Source organism: Eptatretus burgeri, chromosome 9, assembly GCF_056783735.1.
Source record: "Eptatretus burgeri isolate ZD-2024b chromosome 9, Ebu_testis_v1, whole genome shotgun sequence".
Classification (NCBI taxonomy): domain Eukaryota; kingdom Metazoa; phylum Chordata; class Myxini; order Myxiniformes; family Myxinidae; genus Eptatretus; species Eptatretus burgeri.
In genome coordinates this window covers 89,902,529-89,917,682 of record NC_140969.1, presented here as the reverse complement: position 1 = coordinate 89,917,682, position 15,154 = coordinate 89,902,529, and the positions used below count along the sequence as shown (strand labels likewise).

Here is a 15,154-nt window from a genome sequence, read left to right as displayed (position 1 = left end):
TGAGCATGGCGGGAAATATGTCAAATACAACTGGGTAATGGTGAACTAGTATATGCTTCCAATAAATGCTTAAATGAGCCGGTTGAAATACATCGCTGATGGCATACTCATAAAGAGATAACATAACTTTGCAAACAACGCTGCACCAGACAGACAAGTAGCATATGAATTACAATGAGGTTAATAAATTATTATGAATGGGATTTGAACCTGAAATTCTCTCGACAAGAGCTGTGTGCTCAGATGGAATGCAAAAACAAGCCAACAACAACAACAAAAAAAGACGCGAAAGTACAGAATATCATATTAAGATGACCAAATGCAAAACGCATTGTTTTCTAATTATTACATCACGTGAGTCTCACATGTGATTGCAGCAGAATGAAAGTGTTAAATACAGTATCCTACAAATAATTGTTCGACATCCCTCGGCATTCTGTCAGTCTGATCCTTGCTTTCCAATTGGCTGAGACGATCAATTTTTTCTGATAGCCAAATGTGTTTGGTCATCACGCGTTATTAGACTTGCTGACGAGAAAATTGCCGCCGTTTACATCAATTTTCGAGAAGCATTTCATGTTTGTACAGATGAAATGACTGCCCTCAAGACAAGGAAGATATCATTTTAGGAACCATAATGGCATTCTCTTGGTTCATCAGTATGTCTGTCAGTCTTGTCCATCATTCCATCCATGTTTCCTTCCATCAGAAAAAAACTGAAGTTCAATAAAGGGAAAAAAAAAAATAAACTATTTACAGTTATACAAGGTACACAATTTTATAAAATAAATAATTTTGAAATCCTTGTCTCAATGACCTGTGGAGTACGTAACTCAGCAATATTAAATGAGCTCCCTGACAAGGAAGCTCAATGCAAGGGGAATCCATTAAGCATATCAAGACTGCACAAGGGACGCCAGTCACAGTTATTTGTCCGTCCTCTATCCTTTTTAAATGCTAGGCATCAAGCAACGAAGCAGCACGTACCATTTTTAAAGTCTTTGGTACGACTCGACAAGTCGGGTTCGAATTGCCAACCTTCCAGATAGAGCGGTCTCTTACATTATGCCAACGAGTCCGGTTCAGGCGAAACGATCGCCGTCAAAACATGAACATTTAACCTGAAGATTCCAAAGATAAGTCCCATAGTGTAATCATTCTCACCCGCCCAATCAAATACGCCTCACCAGATCTCTTCCGGGCATCATGGCAGCTTGAGTTGGCAATGCCCCCGCTGATACATGGGTCTAACCCACGACGGGATAACGTCGAGGTGCCCTATTGTTGCCTCAACAGGTCTTCCCTTCTGTTGCCCCTTTCACTGGAGAAATCTCTCGCACAAACACATCTCCAAATGAATCTCAAACCACCCTTTCACAGCAGTCCCATAAACCCGAAATGCTTCGCTCAACGTCCCAGCAAGCTTTTGATAGAATTTTAGTGCAACGGGTAACAGCTGTCACATATCCTCGAGTGGTAATTCGATAAAGTATTGCCAATAAAACCACTTCCGTGGGAATGAATTCAACCTTAACAAGCCTACATTTTCATTGTTATCGGAATAAAAATAGCATTAGGCTTTTCACATGTATAGCTGATGTAATATGAAGATATATATTTGGTTTACAGCGAGCGATACATGGCTCATAGGAGTTGCTGGACGTTCATCACATGGAGGATGAAGACATCAGGAGACATCCATGCAATATGTCAATTATAAATTCTACATTGGAAGACAACGAGGCGAATGCAAGCAGCGTATGCGATTTGAACTTGGCTTTCCAGAATCATTAGGGACAGACTCAGATGGGAACACTAAGCGAGCAACCCGAACAAGTGAAACGGGTGTGGTTCCAAGGATTTGTGAACCGAAGCATTTTTGCAGCAACTCGATCCTCCCTCCCCCTGTCGTTGATTGAATACGCCTCGAGACACCCATGTGTCTCTCTGCGTCTCTGTCCCTGATCACCGGACGATATTATAGTTGCGGATCATTTTCCCCTGAAAGCTGCTTTTCCTCGATAACGTTTCCTTCCCTCAAACCTCACTGCAGCATTTTTCTTTACTTTTTGAGAAAAAACTTTCAAATTAGTACAGCACGTGATCAAAATGCATCTTCAAAGCATTTCTTTACCTTGCCATATTACGATCTTTCGAAATTGCGTTCCTTTCTTGTTTTCTTGTTCGTTCCTTTGCTGCAGAGACAACCTTGTAATTCAAATGAGCAAGGACCAAAGTATTGGATGAACTTTGAACTATCTAGAATTCTTTTTGGTCTGGTGCAGTTACCACTGTGCTCCATTTTAACTATTCACAAGATATTATTATACTTGTGCGAGCTTTCTTCCCTGGTCAAATTAACGTCGGGTGAATAAATGATATACTCTGAGATTTTTGTGCAATTTTTTCAGTGACATCTCAAACTGTGACTCACCAGGTTATAGGTAGACTTGAGCGTTCATTTATATCAATGTGGACGAGCATGATGATGAAAAGGATGGTTCCTCGCCAAATGATTTGGAAGAAATAATAAGCTCATTCTTACTTTTAAAAAATCAGGTACAGCAGTTTTTATTTATTTTTTTTCTGCAATATATTGCCCTCAAAATGGAGCTTGTACAGATATTGCAAACTGGACCATAAATGCTGGGTGATATCAAGTTATATTTTATGAACAACAACATCGTCAGGGCATAAGTGAAAACACTTGTTACCTCTGCCTCCGAAGGTGGACGGAGGTTGTGTTTTCACCCCTATCTGTTTGTTTGTGAGCAGGAGATCTCAAAAAGTTACGGACTGATTCGGACAAAATTTGGTGGACAGTTTTGGAGTGTGACAAGTGCGAGCAGATGCTGTGGATGTGAATGTCCTCACTGAAGTTCCTGCCTTTGCTTGCTGAAATCGCCCCACCCCCTTTGCAGTGGTGTTTCAAAAATCAATGGAAATGAAAAGCATACCTTGGCCTAAGGCCAAAGGTTATCTTGCCAAAAGACCTTGATTTGAGAGTTTCTTTTTTTTATGAAAAATCATTTTTTTCATCATGACGTCATCAAATGACGTCATAACGACGAAATTTTTATACATCTGAGAAACACTCTTCTAGGGCTTCAATTTGAGGTACTACTCGATATTGTTAGTCAAAGATTTAAAAATGACCTTCATGAAGGTCAACTTCGACCTTAGGCGCTAACCATGAAGGTCAAGGCCGATCGCCACCAAAAACTAATGAGCTGAGCGCCTATCGATATGCTATATATCCACCAAGTTTGGAGATGATCCGATAAAATTTACTCAAAAGCTAAGGGTTTCATTGATTTTAATGTTTGACCTTCTGGTGACCTTGACCTTTGACCTTGACCTTCGAAATGTTGGGCGTCGAAAGCAATTGCGCTCACGAGTATACATGTCAAGTTTGAGAGCCATTGTTTAGAACTGTGACTTAGAGAGCAAGTTGAAAGTTGAAAATCAATTGTGACAGACAAATATATAAACAAAAAAAAAAAAAAAACCGATTGAGTAACATATCTTGCTTTGGCAAGATAACTAGCACCGTTCCCTCCCATCTACTTTCTTAACAATCCTCTTGAAGAAGTTCAGCCATTCAAACTCCTGGGTTTACTATCAGCCATGATCCTTCTGAGCAAACCACATTTCAAAGTTGGTCTCCAAAACCAGACGCAGACTGGGCATCATCCGTCGTACAAAATCCTTCCTTGGTACACCTGAACTATCCACCGACAAGGCATTTTCCGCAGCTTAATGGAGTCCTGCTCTTCCCTCTGGGCTGGCTCCCCTGCCTCATATTTTGCTCAGCTTGATGCCATGGAAACCAAGGCCTTAAAGATTATTAGAATCTCCCGCACTGAAGCTCAGTCAATGGGTCTATCACTTCACCATAGGTCGGTGATCTCTCCATCTTCGACTGCCTCTTTTCTGGTCTTGCGCCCTCTGCTCTTTCTGAGCTTTGTCCCCTCAAGTTTTCTGCAGGGCTCACATGGCCCACCATCAACCCCTTTCGAGTGAAACTACTCAAGTCCAGGATCACTGGTCACCTCCATTCATTTGTTTCTCTTTTTTCCCACCTATGGAACCAACTTCCACATTCGCTTCAATATCATTCTTCCTTCCAGGTCTTCAAAACAGCTGTTCACCAAAATCTTACATCAGCCTCAGTGAGGCCAGTCTTTTGATCAGGTCAGTCTTTTTGGACAGCCACCGATTTGAGCCTCTCAATTATAGGTCAGGTCAGTCTTTTGGGACTGACATGTAACCCAGTGCTACCTGCCGCATCGTCGAGTTGTTGGCGACTAAACCGAAACCCCTTTTGCTAGTGGGGTGGGTGACTGTGACACCCTGCCAGGACTAAAAGCAACACCTGACATAGAGTAGATGAGCTCCCTTTGGGAGCCAACAGCCATCCAGTATGGAGATGGCATGTCCTAAAATACACCCATTGAAGGGTAGGGAAATTTTTTTTGCCTGGCCTAGTTCCCTAGTAAGGAATCTTATAGATATTCTGTGCTCCTAAAGCGTCTTAGGGGTCAAAAGGGTCTTAAGGATATAAAGGGTCGAAAGGGTCATAGAGATCATAAAGGGTCTTAGGGTTCTTAAAGTATCATTGAGTTATGAAGGGTTTTAGGGGTCTAAAGAGTTCTTAGGGGGTCTTAAAGGGACTTGGAGTTATAAAGGGTCTAAACGGTCTTATGGGTTTAATGGTCTTTGCGGTCTAAAGGGTATAAAGGAGCTTTAAAGGTCTGAAGGTTATAAAAGATCAAAAATGGTCTAAAGGGGTTTAAAAGGTCTAAAATGTGTAAGAGCTTTAAGGTCTTCAAGCCTGAAAGGTATGTTCCAAAAGAACGTAATTAACATACGTAATTAATAGACGTAGTCAAGGACTAAAAATAAGTAATTAATTCATGCATTCATGGACCAACTCACAATCAAATGTTACGTAATAAATAGACAAAGCAGGGTACCTGTCCCCGACAGGTTCGTAGATTCTATATTTATTTATGTTTTTTTGGAGAGCATTGGTAGAAATGGGAATTCAACATAAAGTGAGGATGTGGACCATGACACGTGGTGCATGTTTAGTTTGTAGACAACGGCGGTCCACTCGAAAGAAGAACTATCGCTAGTGATGAAAATTAGCAAATACACCGCCATTTCATGTTCGATCGTTTTATAAATGGTATCATGCACAGCTTCAACATTTTGTCGTGAACATGACCAGCAGCAATGTAAGTGTTTGTAAAGGTTAAAATGCACCGATTACCTCCAAAAAATCATGAGAATGCCCCAACCCGGGATCAAAGTGCATATCCAGTGCCGATAGAAAGTCTACTATACCATGCACACACACAATCACACACACACACACACACACACACACACACACACACACACACACACACACACACACACACACACACACAAACACACACAAACACACACACACACACACACACACACACACACACACACTGCCAAAAGAAATCTCTATGGCACCTTTTAAAATTTTCAACCTTTTCTTGCCTTATAGCCTGGAATTAAATTACATTACATTAAATCAGACGTTTTCTACCTTTATTTACACATCGTAACCCACAACTTCCAAGTAAAAATCAAATTCTAAAAATTTCAGAAAATTAATTAAAAATACAAAACTGGAATATCTTGGATGGATAAATGTCCACCCCCTTGATAATATCAATTGTAAATTAGCCCAAGTGTAACCAATCACCGTCAAAATCACACACCAAGTTAATTGGTCTCCACCTGTGTTAAAATGGAGTGATTCTGATTATTTCAGAGTAAAATCAGCTGTTCCTGAAGGTTTCCTCTGCTGGGTTGTGCATTTCACAGCAAAAACTCAACCATGAGCACCAAGGAGCTTTCAAAAGACCTCCAGGATAAAGTTGTGGAAAGGTACAGATCAGGGGATGGGTATAAAATATTTTAAAGGCCTTGAATATCCCTTGTACCACAGTTAGGACAATCATTACAAAGTGGAAAGCATATGGTACCACCAAGACCCTGCCTACATCAGGTGGTCCCTAAAAACTGGATGCCCAAGCAAGGAGGAGACTGATCAGAGGCCACCAAGAGGCCAATGGCAACATGAAAAGAGCTACATGCCTTTATGGTAAAGACTGGTCACTGTGTGCATGTGACGAAAATATCCCAAGCACTCCACCAGTCTGACCTGTACGGTAGGGTGGCAAGAAGGAAGCCATTACTCAAAAAAGCCCACCTTCAGTCCCATTTGAGGTATGCAAAAAAACACTCCGGAGATTCTGAAGCCATGTGGCATAGATGTTGGGAAGGGTATAAAACAGTTTATCGAGTGTTGAAGGTTGCCAAGAGCACAGTCAGCTCCATCATTATGAAATGGAAAGAATATGGAACTACCCAGACTCTTCCTAGAGCTGGGTATCTGACCAAACTGAGCAACCGGGCAAGAAAGACCTTGTCAAAGAGTTGACCAAGAACCCAATGACCACTCTGACAGAACTACAGAGTTCCTTGGCTGAGATGGGAGAACCTGCCAGAAGGACAACAGTCTCTGCAGCACTTTACAAATCTAGGCTTTAAGGGAGAACGGCCAAATGGAAACCACTCCTGAGCAAAAGGTACATGACAGCATGCCTGGAGTTTGCAAATAGGCACGTGAAAGACTCTGAATGCATGAGACAAAATATCCTGTGGTCTGATGAGATGAAAATTGAACTCTTTGGCCTGAACGCAAAGTGCTACGTTTGGTGGAAACCGAGCACAGCTCATCACCCATCTAACACCATCCCAACCATGAGTCATGGTGGTGGCAGCGTCATGCTATGGGGGATGCTTTTCAGCTGCAAGGGCTGGGAGACTTGAAGGATAGTGGGAACAATAAATGGAGTCAAATACAGGCAAATCCTTGAAGAGAACCTGCTTCTGAGTGCAAAAGACCTGAGACTGCGGTGAAGATTTACATTCCAACAGGACATTGACCCCCAAGAACACAGCCAAAGCAACTCTGGAATGGTTTCAGAACAAGAACATGAAAGTCCTTGAGTGGCCCAACCAAAGCCCAGACTTGAATCCCATTGAGAATCTGTGGAAAGACTTGAAGATTGCTGTTCACCGACACTCCCCATCCAACTCGACGGAGTTTGAACAAACCTGTAAGGAAGAATTGGAGAAAATCCCTAAATCCAAATGTGCAAAGCTGATACAGACATACCCAAAGAAGACTTGAAGCTGCAATCGCTGCCGAAGGCGCTTCGACACAGTCCTGACTCAAAGAGCTGAATAGTTATGTAAATTACACATTTCTGTATTTCATTTTCAATCAATTTGTAAAAATTTCAAAAAACATGTTTTCACTTTGCCATTATGGGGTATTGTATATAAATCGGTGGCAATTGTTTTTAAATTCAGGCTGTAACACAACAAAATGCGATAAAGGTCAAGGGGTCTCAATACTTTCTGAAGGCGCTGTACATACAAAACAGCTTCAACTGCAATACATGAAAGCAAACATTCAAGTGAATCGCTTCGGAAAAAAAAAAACTTTTACTTTCACAAACACACACACGTAGGACGTAAAATAAAATTTGCACATTGAATTTTTTTCAAACATGCAAAATATTATGGCAAAAATTGAGAAGTAGATAACTCACCGACGATTTAATGGCAGCAACTCACGATTTATTCACACCATGCTCCGATGATCAACAGTGACAGCAAAGGCCATCAGTGAACCGGGAAATTAAAGTCAGAGTTTTACCGTGGACAAACCTTCAAAAAGAAAATGGTCTTGATATCATTTGGGATGTGAACAAATTCCATTAAATATAATACACTTGGGTGTAGAAATAGTACAATTTATTGCTTTGCATGAAACAGGAAACCTTGCTTGTGCACGTGTGCATGGATGTGTGGTCTGGAGACAAATAACTTCCAGACCTCGGATCCGTGACTGCACCATCTGAGAGGGTGGGCTCAGACATTGACAAAACGGATTGCAAAGGGAATCCAGACCGAGATTTTGGGGCCCATCAGAAGGCTGTGTTCACAGATTTAAAAAAAACAAAAATCTGGGAATGAAGACCAAACGTAAATTATACAAGGCATCTGAGTTCTCAGTGCTACCTTGTAATCTGTGAATCGGAATGGCGGATCACCTTCGACGTGATTGAGCTCCTTTATTCATCGACGTGTGCTAACTATTTGATGCATCACCGGCAAGCAGCAGTTATGGACCGATCCCGATGAAATTTTGGTGGACAGGTTGGGTGCGTGGCAAGGACAAACTATTTCGATTTGGGGGAAAGATCTGTATCCGGATCCACGAGAATCTTACTGTAATTCACCGTCTGTCCGTCTGTCTGTTCCCAGGTACCGCAAAAACGGCTGGACCGATTGCAACCATTTTTGGGGTGTGTAATCCTGGGACCCCTTGGAGTAAAATAGGCATAAATATAATAACATGACCCCCTTGACACAGTGCTGGATGAACCATTAGGCAGACAAGGCATGTGCCTTAGGGCCAGCCAAAAATTATTTTCACATTAAATATTTGTCTTTTTTTGTATTAAATATTTTGTTCTTGAATCAGTTCATCTTTTGTCTGGGGTCCATTTCCATGAGCCCGAGATCTAATTTAAATTTTTCAGGCCATTCTCTAAAATTACAAAATGTGCCTAAGGGCCAGCTGAGGCTTAATCCGGCACTGCCTTGATGGCTCCCATAGGGAGAAGGTGCTTCTAGTATTTTTTAAAGTGATTCGTCATCATTGAAAGATGGGGCTAAAAATGATAGATAGCATGATATCTCAAAAAGTTATGGACAGATTATGACAAAACTAGGTGGATGAGTTGAGTCGGTGACACGAACAAGTTGATTAGATGTTGGGTCACATCGAGATTGAGATCCGGCCTATCGGTGGCAAACAACACGTAACCTGTTCAGCATGGCAGAGGTATGTGCTCTACCAAGTGCCGTTCTAGTTTCCTGAATACATTTACCTTTTCTGATCACAACACCCCACAGCAAGATCAAACAGGCATACTTCCTCACCTTTGGCACATTTGTATCCATTTTTCTTTGTATCATCTCAATATTCATTGGACAAATGAAGCCTTTTTGTGGGGTTTCTTGTGCCGTACAATTAGCGGCGTTCAGGCACACGTTCAATTTCCTGGGAATGAAAAATGAAGGTCTTTGCTGTTTGCAAATGTCAAAACAAAAAAATAACAGAAGGCAGGAAGATCTCATTTCACAGCTCATTTAAGCTGGGCGCAATTAGCAAACAACACAATCCTTTCATTACAACTTTAAAGAAAGCAAGTCGAATCAAATTCCTATTCTCCAAGCCAAGGAGCAGCTTGGTGGTGGAGTTGGTAAACAGTATGTTTGCATTATTGCCTTCATTGGTGTGGGTTCGATTCTCATGGCTGCTCAGTGGTAATTTGCACATCTTTTGGAGTTATGGCCTGTCTAGGATTGGTTCTCAGCCATGGATACCTATACTGAAGTATGAGGGCAACACATACCGGCAGCCCACCTGGTTTTACAACTTTTACTGTGCGATCACTTTAAATACTTGTATTTTTAAACCACATATGATAACCCGCCAGTCGCATTCAGTGAGTGCTCGAAGTAAAATATAAAGGTTGGTACGTAGTTCAGAACCCGGTGAAATCACAAAGGCACAAAAAATATGGAACGGGCTTTCCTTGCTTGCTTGACGTTCAGCATTTTGCTGTTTCCTTGCTTTGTTTCCTTGCTTGACGTTCAGCATTTTGGAGGATAGAACATGGACAAATAATTCTGGGAATGCAATGCTTTGGCAGCATCAACACTCTGTAAAGAGTATGGTGCATCAAAATTATATTTATCATTTTGGCCTTTAATCGTGGAAAACGTGGTTTTGCAGCCTTTGGAGCTGTTTTGAGGGCTGACCTGCAGCCCACTAGAAAGTTAAGATTGCCCACCCTGGTCTAGATGATCTTTCAAGGGTATGGGCTCATTGTTGACGTTGTTGTTCTGTCATTGGATTGTTGTTGATTTGGCGTTGCTGTTTCTAAATCGAGCTAAGTACGTCTGTGTATTCTTTTTTTCTCCGAGATTGATGAAAATTCAACGTGTCGCTGAAATCATTCAAGTTCTCATGAACAAGTTGTGCAATATTTCCACCACATTTATGAATGTTTTCTTGACAGTATCATATAGGCAAGGCAATCCCTGGAAGCTTCGTTATCTGCAACACCTTTTCAATCAAGATCAGCAGACTGTTTCCTGCATTCGTGGATTTGTGCACATCTGCAAAGACTGTGATAACAGCAGCCGTGTAATAGTGGTGCGACTCATCCTACTACATTAAATAAGGTAATTATCCTCCGCCATCTTCGAAAGATGGATGGACGTTACTGTTTTCACCCCTTTCTGTTTGTTTGTTTGTTTGTTTGTTTGTGAACAGTGTGGGGGAAAAATTTATATTAATGTATTTTAAATTGTAACAAATGGAGTTTCAGAAATGTAACTTTTATGCTGCAAATTGAATTGGCTGTCATTTCTGGCCAAAAGACTTTTGCCCTAAATGATAAGAAATGTGTTGTTCTGGAGCAGAGTGACCGAGCTGATAAATGAACCTTTGCTTAGAAAATGTACAAAGTGACTTTTTGTCTAAAGGACACGTCTACAGTCTGGGTGAATATCCCCCAACCTCTCTCTCATGGAAGTATAAATATTTTGAAAGGCACATTGTTCTCAGTACGAGCACGTGAGGAAGTATAGTTTCTCAGTGGCTCGTACTCCTTGGAACTGACCAAGTACCAAGTTAGAATAAAACTCTCTGATGTAATGTAGAAGTGAATTGAATCGGGTTGGTCTAACTGTTAACTAAAGTAAGAATAAATGAAATAGAACCAAATAATATTGCAAACAAATGGGGATTTTTTTAAGTTCATTGTACAAGGGTGAAAAGTGTATGGTGTATAATTAGGAAATAAATTGTTTCACAAGGAAGGACTTGTGTGGACATCAGTTTTATCAGTGTCGATAGGGTTTTTTTGTAGGATTTTATAATCAAATCGGACAAGCGTTAAACTCTGTCTGAAGTCAAATAGGATTCCACAATCGACCAGTTAGAATCCTTCAGGAGGACAACGATCACAACAAGGTGGGTTTTAAAAAATCCACATCAACAGTATTACGGAAAAAACTCCGACTGATTTTGACGAAACTTGGTGGGGGGGGTTAGGTATGGTCCAAGGATCATGCCATTCAATTTTGGACTTGGTCCCCCCCCCAAAAAAAAATTGTTAGAGAATTTATTTTTTTTTGCATTTCTACATGTTTTTAGTGATTTCCAACCCCCCTCCAAAAAAATTGTTACCCCCCCCCAAAAAAAATTGTTAGAGAAAAATATTTTTTTTGCATTTCTCCATGTTTTAAGTGATTTCCAACCCCCCCTCCCCCCAAAAAAAATGTTGGAGAAAAGAACTATAACTCTGTCAGCACTGTTGACATCATATTTAATGAATAAGATATAAGATTCACTTGAGTGACCCAGCAGTATTGGCGGCGGAGGTTTTGCACTCTCCCAAGTGCTCCCCCTCGAGTTCTCTCTGGTATGTACGTCCATCTGAAAATCATAGAAAAAAACAGGGCTTGACCGATCTCCACCAAATTTTGCATACTTGTTGGTAGTACCTTGGGTTAGGTCATGGGCACAAATAAATAATAATAAAAACATCCCTCCCCCTCGTGATTTGACTGATGGGAGAGGGGGGGCTGCAGAGGCGACTTGCCAATGCTCCTGAAAGGAATAAACAATTCGATAGTGGCATGAGGTGAGGAGAGAGTGGTGGGGGAGGTGATAAGACGAGTTGCAGTTCGTCAAAAAGTGTCGATAACGAACAAGGAGAGTTCAAAAGAAGTCTAATCCAATCCCATGTTGGAACTCATTCCAGAACGTCGGTGCTGGCGAATCAGTCACTGAGAAGAGAATACATGAGGGTAGTGCTTGAGGGACTCGGTAGCGAACTCTGTTTGGATCTGGCTCTCAGTAATTGTGGCACCAAGTCCAGGATAAGATTGCGAAAATTTTTATTCATGATCGAGGCTCATGGAAGAGTGGGTATCAAGCCGATGTAAATCGATCGCAAAGTTGCCCGTTTTAAAAGTCTCTTTCCGAATTTGAAGAAGAAATGGTTGTGGTTTCTTCATGCAGCAGTTCGAACAGTAACATTTATTATTCCACCAAAACAGAAACCATTTAGAAGGACAAAGGAGCACACAAAACTACATCAAATAAATAAAATTCACCGTCTGTCTGTCTGTCTGTTTGTATGTCTGCATGTTCGCGTTTTTTGCAAAGACTGCTGGGCCAACAACCACCATATATGACACACAGATCAAGACCGACTCGGGGATTGTCCGCAGGGTATTTTCATCCACCACCTCAGCATTTAAAGACCCCCAAGACCATTAAACACCTTGAAGACCCTTTACGACCTCAAAGACCCTTTAATACCTCCAATACCCTGAAAACCCCAAATACCCTAAAGACCCCGAAGACCTTAAAGATCTTTAAGACCCTGAAGACCCCAAGGATCCTTTAGCCCCTTTTGAGTCTGAAGACCCCAAAGACACATAAGACCCTTTACACCCTTCAGACAGATTAGCCAGCTTGGACCCTTGACAATTTAGAGCTTTAGACCACTTGGACCCTTTTAGACCCTTTTTACATGCTTGAGAGTTCAGACCCTTTCGACCCCTGAGATGCCAACTACAATTGCAACGTACTGGCCCTTTAGAGTTTCGACCATCGAGAACCTTTTAAGTGCACACCACACAAACATCTGTAGTCTTCTTTCAAAACACAGCCTATACATTTTTAAGCAAGTAATGCGCTAATTCGACCCACCCGGGCGGGGGGGGGTGGGGGGGTCTGCTGTCTATAATAATTAATTCATTGGGAGGCCACCGTGGAAATTGTTGAGATTTTTTATTTTTTAAACTTTTTTTCCTGAAGTTATTGTGTACATGTACACTTTAATATACACCCTGCGAAAATTCCTTTGTGAGTGGAGGGAGGGGGAAGGGGAATGTGGTAGTAGGAGGTCAGAGGAGGGAAGGGGTGGGGTGGGAGTCTCGGGGGGGGGGGTGGGAGGAGGAAAGGGAAAGAGTGGGAAGATGGACCCGGCGTACTGAGACATGCCGTTCCCCTGACAGACCAAAATATGTGCGGTGATTGGACTTCAGAACCAAGTGGAACAGCTGGTTCTCAAGTGAAAAGGTCCAATGACAATATAATAGAAGAACCAGTACTTCTCCAACGCTCTGCAGCTACAACTACTTATTGAAATTCAATGAACAAAGTACATCTGAATTAGACTATAATTTACAGAAACAATACAACTTGAGTTGCTTTGGAGGTCTGCTAATTATTAGACACAATCACCTACTTCAGGAGAAAAATGTTGAGATGAGCAGGAGGAAAAGGTTGAGACGACCAGGAGGAAAATGTTGAGACGACCAGGAGGAAAAGGTTGAGACGACCAGGAGGAAAAGGTTGAGACGACCGAATGATAGGAGGTTTGCCCTGCTAGCACTGAAAAATATCAAATGTGCTGAGGAGCACTCGCTCTAGCTACCACTTCCACTTCTAGTTTTGTGCCCAAGTTCATCTCCCAAGGCTTAAAGGTAAATGAAACATGTTGGTGTTTGTTTATAGGAAAATGCACCTTGTTTGGCCACGCAAGCACATTCCATTCCGAGGTCACACAGGGCCTGCTTATAGCATAGCATTAGCTCCCATGCCGACCCAGGCAGAATGCTCGAGATTACTCAAAAACAGCAGCAAAGCGTTTATACACTCGCTTGTTTCCACGAATGATGACGTCACATGCATTAGTTGCTTTTCTTCGCAAAAATGACAATCGGTGTAATCCTGTGAGATCATAGTGCTCTCAAGAGGTACGAGTGAGTTCAAGAGAAAGCATCTTCGCAAAGCATCTCAGGCTGAAAATGGTGACAAAAGGATATTTGCATTTATTTATTTATTTATGATGCGTTTCATCAACTTGCAAAGCCAGATGAAGCCACTTCTCCCATTTCACAGCTGCACAGCCACAATATTTTGACCAAACTCGAGAACACTATGATATTTCCTTTGGCTACCCTGGCTAAAATGTCGACGCTACCCCTCCCAGTGGGATGTTAAGGAGGCTGGAATATCCAAATAAAGTGTAGACACTCAATTGAAGGCCTCTTTGGGAGAGTAACGTGTAAAAACGGGTCAATGGGAAACTGTTGTTCGAATTAATTTCCGTGGTAGACTTTATGACAGATTTAATGATTTGACCTTTTTAATAAAAACCGGTTATTTTCACCTATTTCAAACTAACTGCTGGTTAGTTTGAAATGCAGTGATTCGCTTGTGCAACTGACCTACCATCTGTATCATAAATGAAAATATCACAATCATTTGTATTGCACAGCCATTTTTCCTGGAGAAGCCTTATTCTTAATCCGACACCAAAAGCATTTCGAGACTTGCAGAGAAACATGGGAGATTGCTCTGTCTGGAATACAGTTCTTGAATGCCCTTTTTTCTGCATTTCCTTTGTACAATTTCGGCCTTAAAGGGTAAAGCCGGCGCTGTATTTTCAGGACCTTCATGACTTGACTGTGGAAGGTTAAAACTGCTTGGGTCTCCAACCTACCTTACATTTTCACCATATTCCTTGAGAAAATTTCCACTTCTCTAATTTCTCTAACGATGGACGAAGAGATGTGAAACACGGAAAAGTCCATTTTCATGTTTAAAAACCATTTCCAAACCCATAAATTATGTCAAATTTCAATTTGGTGATGTAGTATTGAATGGCAGGTCCTTGCGGTGCCATAACTTCAGCCCTGAAATCAAAGCGGGTATCCAACTTGGAGATTCGTTATTTAATGCTGATTGCAAAGGTAACTTATTTGGAGATTGCAGAACAGAAGCTGGAAGATCGTTATCGAAGAGAGCCGTTTGCCTTATCAGATGTGTCTTCTTTATGTATGGTCTTGGCACAGCAATGAACAACAAAACATCCACCACCTTGCTCTCTCCCATGAGCGTCGATCGTGTAGATTAAAAACCGTAAATGCAACACCAAAC

The 15,154-nt window shown here is 41.5% G+C and overlaps 1 long non-coding RNA gene across 2 annotated transcripts in view; it reads right to left on the bottom strand.

Annotated features, from left to right (window-relative positions):
- LOC147020591 (uncharacterized) overlaps nucleotides 1-15,154 on the bottom strand; it is a 103,395-nt gene that overhangs the window by 37,734 nt on the left and 50,507 nt on the right. Inside the window, exons 1-3 of one of the 2 annotated variants that reach the window (XR_015062097.1) lie at nucleotides 13,458-13,676; nucleotides 9,064-9,184; nucleotides 7,665-7,782 (exon numbers count right to left, since the gene is read on the bottom strand). This is a non-coding gene — a long non-coding RNA (uncharacterized LOC147020591). Of the gene's footprint in view, nucleotides 1-7,664; nucleotides 7,783-9,063; nucleotides 9,185-13,457; nucleotides 13,677-15,154 lie in introns of those variants that run through there. The other variant, XR_015062096.1, reaches the window with a different exon arrangement.